Source organism: Cebus imitator, unplaced genomic scaffold (genome assembly GCF_001604975.1).
Source record: "Cebus imitator isolate Cc_AM_T3 unplaced genomic scaffold, Cebus_imitator-1.0 Scaffold18, whole genome shotgun sequence".
Lineage (NCBI taxonomy): Eukaryota > Metazoa > Chordata > Mammalia > Primates > Cebidae > Cebus > Cebus imitator.
The window spans coordinates 16,024,182-16,031,977 of record NW_016107333.1 but is presented as its reverse complement, the minus strand read 5'-3'; the positions used below and the strand labels follow the sequence as shown (position 1 = coordinate 16,031,977).

Here is a 7,796-nt window from a genome sequence, read left to right as displayed (position 1 = left end):
CTTACTTGTAACTTCTGCTTAGGCTGTGACACGTAAAGGATTCCAAAGGATGACAAGTGTGAGTCCATTTGGCATTCCTTCTTGGGGCACTGGGGAAGGAGATGGCAAGTCAAGGGAAGTTAGAGTTATTCAGCCCCAACAAAGCCCAGCAGCCAGGGCTTAAGCTGAAATGATAGAGGAAGAGCTAGCAGAGAGCTCTGAATCAGATTTCAGTGGTCCCACCTCAAATGGGATTTCCTCATTGGTCTGGCAAGAGCCATTGCTGGATTTAAAGTGAAATTGAGCCACGGACCTTGGGGGACAGCACAGGATATTACAAATGACAGCTGCTTGTCTCAATAGCAACATCTGGTCAAGAGGCCTGATCCACGGCCCCTGGTATGTGAAGAATGGGGCTGCTTTGACTCCAGGTTTGAGTATCTCAGGAAAGTTGTTTTAGAGCAGAGCAGAGACTCAGAGGGTTGGTTCTCATGAATTACTAGACTTGTGATTTTGAATCAGGCAGTGGCTTCTCTAAGCCTCAGTTTGTTAATCTGTGCACAGGAGAGTAACAGTACTTGCCTCTCAGGTTTTTTTTTTTTTTTTTTTCCTTTTGTCAAAAGCGTTTTATAAGCTACCAAGGGCTCTAGAAATGTAGTTTTTTACAATTGTTATTACTTACAGGTCTGAATTTCCTGCAGGAAAAGGGGATATAGAAGTATAAGAAATAATGGGAGCTTTGCACAGTGGCAGTATTGTAGCCCATGAGGTTTATCTGAGGCCCGATTATGGCTAGTTGAAAACTTTTCCCAGTACCCTGCCATGATGATTTAAAATATAGTCAGCAGGAGCAATTTTTGCAGTCTGTTTTGAAACTGAAAAAAAAAAACCAAAAAACAAAAAAAACAAAACCCAGAAGGAAATAATGGGAGGAACTGAAGAAAAGAAAAAGGAGCAGAGATAACATCCTTTAAGTTAAAATTTTAAGTGTTTTTAGGCACCTGGAACCATGCTAAGAGCTATAAAAGTAAGGTTCAGAGATATCACTGTGGATTCCAGGGCTTTGCACGAACTGGTGCAAAGCTGATAAGGAATGGGGTAGAGATGGGAGCTGGGGAGGACGGGAGTAATACTGATGGAGCATCTATGATGTCCAAGGCATTGCTGAAGATGCCATTATCTCAGTAAGCCTTTGCATCGAGTACACACCAGCCTCATTTTAAGGAGGAAGAAATCAAGACTCAGAGACTTTGAGTAACTTGCCCAAGGCCACATGGCTAGTAAATGATAGAGCTGGGACTTGTCTACCTGTAAAGCACATCTTCATATGCAAATGAGTCAATAAAGAAAAGTACAAAGTGGTTAATTTATAGGACGTGTTATTAAAAAGGTGAAGGCTGAGAGAGAAAGAGGCAGCCCAGGCAGCTCGGTGACCGACTTCAGTCCTGTTTGCCTGGGACTTTCCCCATTTTAGAGTGAAAAGTCCTGTATCCTGAGAAGCCCCTCTGTCCCTGGCAATCTGGGCTGGTTGGTCTCCCTACAGCTGAGAGCCACTTGCTGGCTTATTTGCTACCAGTTGGGTCATGCTGTTGCCTTGGTGAACACAGGCAGAATACTGTATCAGATGAGGACTTTCAAGGATGTGGAGCAAGACAAAAACAAGACAACTCTGTAATTTTGCCTGAACAGAGATAAAAACAGACACTGTACAACTGCAAAATGAACGAACACCCCCCTCTCCTGGCTACCGGGAGTGACTATTGCTTCTTCTTCGATCACAACTCTAGTCCTACTTCTATCCTCCTACCCACTAAATAAAAATGAAGGTAATCATTAATTTTCCACGTGTTCTGACAGCTTCCATCCCGCACAGATCCCCCACTTCCTTGAGTGCTCCCTGAAATCAGCTAACATACCGATTCAGCTGAAATCAGCTAACACTCCCATAACAAGCCCTTTGTAACACCCTCTTTCTGAGATGCTTCATGGATCCTTATGGTATGAGCTGTTCTCACCATCAAGAGCAAAGCCAATTCTGTTTGACATCAGATGAGTTCCTGGAGGGCCTTTGACTTGAGGGCATTGATGAGGCTTATACAAAGGCAGTGTGTGAACAGGGGCCACCCCTAACTTGTGGTGTTGTCATTTTCTGTTTCTGGGCTAGCTAGATCAGATACTTCTTTAACTCAGTATCTTGTATTAAAAATAACTAGCATTTTTTGAGGGTTCTCACTCTCCAGGCACTGTACTAGGCTCTCTCCATAGATTGACCCATTTAATGCTCAACTGCACTTTGCAAAGTAGGTGCAATTATTCTTCTCATTTCATGGATGCAGAAGAGGAGTCTGCATGAAATTATAGAAATTGTTCAGAGTTAGTAAGTGGCACAGCCAGGATGATTCTAGAACCCTGCTGACACCCACCAAACATTCAGTGTTTGGGGGATAAATCAGTGGCTAACATGTTTTCAAAGGAGTCACAGAAGGTCCTGGACTAATAATAAGACTAAGTCCTCCTACTCTGGTTCAGGCATAGTTTTGAACATTTGACATGTATTCACTCACTTGACCCTCACAACCACTCCACGCAGTCTGTATTATTATCACTCTCAATTTACAGATAAGAAAAACTAAGGCCCAAAGGGGTATATAAACCATTTATTTAGCACTTACAATGAATAAAATGCTTTCCTGTTTTCTTTTTCTTTCTTCACAACAGCCCTATGAAGTATTGTATTTGATATAATTTATGATGCTGTCAATCATAAGAAACACCATTATTTTATGTGCCATCAAGAAGAAAATCCTGCCAATGACATTTATAAGAAGTCCTTGCCAAGGCGTGGTGGCTCATGCCTGTAATCCCAGCACTTTGGGAGGCAGAGGTGGGGGGATCACCTGAGGTCAGGAGTTTGAGACCAGCCTGACCAACATGGAGTAACTCCATTTCTAATAAAAATACAAAATTAGCTGGGCATGGTGGCACATGCTTATAATCCCAGGTACTTGGGAGGCTGAGGCAGGAAAATCACTTAAACCTGGGAGGTGGAGGCTACAGTGAGCTGAGATGGCACCATTGCACTCTAGCCTGGGCAGCAAGAGCAAAACCCCGTCTCAAAAAAAAAAAAAAAGCAGTCCTTGAATTGTATCCAGTTTTCAGAGACATTAAAACCAGAGGAAGAATGCATTTTAGAACTGATGAAATGGAATAGATATTACTTCTCCCCATTGCACAGATGCAGACCCTGAGACTCTGAAATGAGTGTGTTTCTCAAGGTCACAAAATTGGCAAAAAGGGGACTTGGATCTAGGTCCATAAGATATGCTTTTTCTTCAGGGTTATTCTAAATGTTATGGGTATCTTTGATCTCTGCTTTTAAAGGAGGGCTTACTGAGTGTGTCTGGCTCATTGGCGCCCCTGAGGCAGAATACTCTTTGGGCAAGACAGTATACTACCTGTGCTGTTCAAATTACATCTTGTGGGTGGCCAACTACCTCATCTGAATGCAGGGTGAGTTTTTCTTCTTTGCTGGCCCTGCCACCTTGTGGGAACCCCACCCTAGCCCCAGTCCCTACATGATACATAAGCTAGCAGTCCCTTTGCTTATGTTCTCACGCCGTTTGGGACCTGTTTGCAAGACCTGCCATGCTCTCCCCCAGAAAAGCCTCAATTATGTAGATAATAAACCATTTCATGTTCTTTTGGTATATGTGTGGCAATATCAGTCTTGACATCTGGACCAAATTTTGAGTGGGGTGTCCTTCTTGCTTTTGCAGAGTGGTTACAACTGGTCCCTAAGAAAAAAATATTAATCATGACCTCCTAGATATTTTTAAAACGAAGATTGATCTCAGCTCACCACAACCTCTGCCTCCTGGGTTCAAGCAATTCTCCTGCCTCAGCCTCCCAAGTAGCTGGGGTTACAGGTATGCACCACCATGCCTGACTAATTTTGCATTTTTAGTAGAGATGGGGTTTCTCCATGTTGGTCAGGCTGGTCTTGAACTCCCGACGTCAGGTGATCCACCCGCCTTGGCCTCCCAAAGTGCTGGGATTATAGGCGTGAGCCACTGTGCCCTGCAAGGACTGCTTATAAATGTAAGGTTTTTTTTTCTTGATGGCACATAAAATAATGGTGTTTCTTTTGACTGATGGCATCTTAGATTATTGATACAATACTTTATAGGGCTGTTGTGAAGAAAGAAAGCTGTCAGCTTCCATGTTTAATTGAAAGTCTATGGACACCTCTCAGTGGTGCTTCACTGTGCATTCTTCACAAGATCCAAAGGAGAGCTGGCGGCAAGGGATGGCGGTGAGTGGCTCGGCCATCCTGCACAGGCCAGCACATGTGAGGATAAAGGCCAGAAAGGAAAAGACCTTCCATATTGTCCATCAGAAGAGGCAAGCCTAGAAAACCTGGATGGCTTTAAAAGGTCCTTCTGGAGTGAATGAGAGATGGAATATATAAATCAGACAGAAAAAGGAAAAAAATACAAAAAAGATTAATTAGAGGGAGAGAGAGGGATTTTGAAGTTGGAGGGAAAATAGGGAAATTAGCAAGAAAAAGAACAAAAAACTATAATGAATTGGCAGAGAGGCGTGTCACATTGAGAAATGGAAAGATTAATAAAAAGAGGAGTAATTAAAAAGAGGATGGTAACCAAGATAAACAATGATGTAAGGAAATAATATTTCATATAGTAGAGGCTTTTAATTGAGAACCACAAAATTTTACCACATGAAGGTTAAAATACACCCACTTCTGGGAGGTGGTACAACTAGGATAAGCTAGTTACTGCTTGGACACAATTCTCACAGTAATTACAAGGTCTAACAACACTGTTCTCAAGACTGAATCATTAATCACCATTTCCGATGATGTTGAAACCGTGATGAGAAAACCCTTACCAATGCTTTCTAGGTCAATTTCAAGCTCTGTTATAAGAGATATGAAGAGAAATCGATGGCATATTATTTTCCTGATTCTGAGTCGACATTTCAAACAGCACAGTGTGAAAATATAAAGACAGTGCCCTTTTAAAGGTCAATAGTGATTTCCATTACAATCCCTGATTTATCATCCAGCCCAGAAGATTTATTCTGGGCTGGGATGTAACCTAAGAGTTTGCTCTACACAAGGGAAAAGCAAAGTAGAAAAAAAACCCCAAAACACTACATAGTAGTTTTAAGGGCCTTTCCCCCTTTACTCTTTCCCCATTGAGTTCAAAAGGAAGGCACCTGAAAAGACCAAATCTTCAAACATTTACGTTTGGGTTTTTCTCTCTGTTTTTTTCCAAGTGATAAAATTCTTCTTAACCCCTCCATAGAAGCTCTGTGCCCTGCTCGTAGGCTGGGAGATCTGGGGAAAATGTCTCTCCTTCTGGCATTTTGAAGAAGTCTTTTTGAAGAATGTTAAGGGTCTCTTCCTTGCTCTTCTGTCTTCCTCTATCTTGCTTTGCCAGCCAGAGAGATCTGCTGTCAGAGAATTCCTCAGGATCTTTGGCCATCCAGGAAAAGAACAACTTCAAGACAGGGGATCTTGAGTATTTAAGAAAGGGCTATTCTGTGCAGCCCCTGCTGACTAAGGCAAGGTTCTTACTACCCTCACCTGGAGCTCAGTGGCTTGGGAGTGGTTTGGACCAAATCAGGGAGCAAGCTGGCTGGCATGCTCTAAAGCAAGCTATGCAACCAAAGATAGATCAATGAAAGTGATAGAAGGTCAGGCGCGGTGGCTCACGCCTCCTTTTGGAGGCTGAGGTGGGCGGATCATGAGGTCAGGAGATGGAGACCAACCTGGCCAACATGGTGAAACCCTGTCTCTACTAGAAATACAAAAATTAGCTGGGTGTGGTGGTGTGCGCCTATAGTCTCAACTACTTGGGAGGCTGAGGCAGGAGAATTGCTTGAGCCCAGGGGACGGAAGCCTCAGTGAGCCGACACTGTGCCACTGCACTTCAGCCTGGTGACAGAGTGAGACTCCATCCCCCCCAGCAAAAAAAAAAAAAAAGATAGAAAGTATTATTTCATAGATTTTTTTTTTCATAGTTACATTACTGGCCAGTAGTATTGTGGGTTCCAATACTGATGAAAAAAGGCTAAATTATTTAGGCTGCCTGAACCTCTGTTTATTTTGTTGACATGAGAGTGATGCTATCTCCTGTAATCATTAACATTGGCCTGGTGAGCTTAATGCATGCAGCCAAATTCAGGCTGTCTACAGACAGCATCTGAAAACAGGTGTATATGAAGTCAAGGCAAGTTGGGGGTAAAAGGGGAAACTCCAGTCCTGATGTTGTATTCCATGTGAGAGACTGGGAGCCCCATTAGTTTACTGGCCTCTTGGTTTCCTCCCTCACTCTGCCTGTGGAAGGTGAAGTGCTGCCTTTGATCACTAAGCATGGACTCACAAACTGTGCATTTGAGACCCACACCTTGCTGCCTTTGTTCTTGGGATGAGCTGTCCAGGAAACTTGCATTCTCCTCTGTTCTCCTATGCCATAATTTTTAAGGAAAAAATTAGCTCCTCCACCCTCAAACAGAGACTGCTGAGATTTGGGGTTGAGTTTATACGATTCTGAGATTGAGTACGATGGGGTCACTTATCAAGTCTTTTTATTTCAGCTTGATTGTTAATAAAGGTAAAATTTTGATCCTCTGACTACAGTTCCTTTGCTTTAATACTCAACTGGTTTGGAAGGGAGAAGAGAGTGCTGCTATTCATTGTGCCTCTTTAGGCTCCCCCAAAAGGCTGACATTCTGACTTTCCTTAATCATCTTGGAAATTTAATACAAGTAGCTGATGGTGTGGAGAGATTCTATAAGATATTTTGTTCCATACTTGGTGGCTTCCCTCATTTCCTGAATATTTTTTATTTTTTTGAAATAGGGTCTGTCTCTATCACCCAGGCTGCAGTGCAGTGGGTGATCTTAGCTCACTGCCACCTACACCTCCCAGGCTCAAGCAATCCTCCCATCTCAGCCTCCTGAGTAGCTGGGATTGCAGGCACATACCACAACACCCAGCTAATTTTTGTGGTTTGTTTTGTAGAGATGTAGTTTCACCATGTTGCCTAGGCTGGTCTCAAACTCCTGAGCTCAAGCAATTCACTCACCTCTGCCTCCCAAAATGCTGGAATTACAGATGTGAGCCACTGTATCTGGCCCTGAACAAACATTTTTTAGACACCTTCAATGTATCTCAGAGCTATGCCTCAGCCATGAGTAAGACAGACAAAATAAAGAACTACTAGTAGAGAAAAACAGAAACAGTAAGAGGAAATTGTTATAAATTGTGATTATTCCTATGACGGAAATAAACAAGAGAAGTGAAGAGGAAGAGGAAGAGGGTGACTTTAGCTAGAATGAATTTGGTTAAAAGTAGTTCTCATCTTTGCACATTCTACCATTAAGTAAAATTGTTCATGATACTTGAATGAATACAAAACCAATAGTTAATAAACATAGTGATTCCTTGATATATACTATTACAATTTTTAGTCTCCCCATAATTGGCATGTTTTTACTAGACTTTTTATGCATTGTCATACATTTATTTATTCAGTCATGCATATTTTATGCCAGGACATTTGCTAGGGACTAAGGATACAGGGATGAATAACACCTTCTTGTCACCCCAAGGAACAAACTATTTAGCAGAACCAGTGACATAAATAAATAATTATAGTATGATGAAATAAGCTGTCATGAAACATAGAGTAAGGAGTGATCAACTTGAGATAGAGAAGTTGGGGAATTTCAGGCAGAGCGGAATAAGCATCAAAAAGCAACAAAAAGCATGACTTCAGTGAGGCAAGAGT

General features: G+C 42.3%; 1 non-coding gene across 1 annotated transcript; it reads left to right on the top strand.

Annotated features, from left to right (window-relative positions):
- Positions 1–714: 714 nt before the first annotated feature.
- Positions 715–855, top strand: LOC119469339. Its single transcript, XR_005198132.1, has one exon. It is a non-coding gene; the product is annotated as a U4 spliceosomal RNA (small nuclear RNA).
- Positions 856–7,796: the final 6,941 nt, after the last annotated feature.